Source organism: Penaeus monodon, chromosome 28 (genome assembly GCF_015228065.2).
Source record: "Penaeus monodon isolate SGIC_2016 chromosome 28, NSTDA_Pmon_1, whole genome shotgun sequence".
Taxonomy (NCBI): Eukaryota; Metazoa; Arthropoda; class Malacostraca; order Decapoda; family Penaeidae; genus Penaeus; species Penaeus monodon.
Window position 1 is genome coordinate 2,098,188 of NC_051413.1, and position 511 is coordinate 2,098,698.

The following is a 511-nucleotide window of genomic DNA, read 5'->3' on the forward strand; positions in this document are numbered from 1 at the left end:
TGTTTGTGCGCGGCTGCTTAATGATATTCACGTCATTTTTTCTTACCCTTCAATTACAGACAAAAAAAGATGATTGTACGTCTTGCTGTTTACCTGGCATTGGTAACACTGATGCTCTGCTACATACCCGGACATTGTGCAAGTCAGTGATACCCCTTTATTTTGACTCTTGTAATAAATTAACCCATGCCTTCCATTTCAATATGCATATGTTAACTATAAATTTTTTGTTTTTCTCCCTTCCCTACAATTTCGTCCATACTGTTACAGCCCTACCTATTTTAGACTGTTGTAATAAGTTAATATGTACCTTTCACTTAAATACTCACACGGTAATTTTGCAATTATGTGATTTTTTCCACGTTCCCTATAATATTCATGCATAGTGTTACAAGCCAATATGTTTTTCTTTTTTCTACAGACCAAAATACTCCACCCCACGTATCTATCATTGAAGTCGCCGGTGGACATAATGCAGACCGCCCTCTCGTGGTAAAGATTTCGCATTATG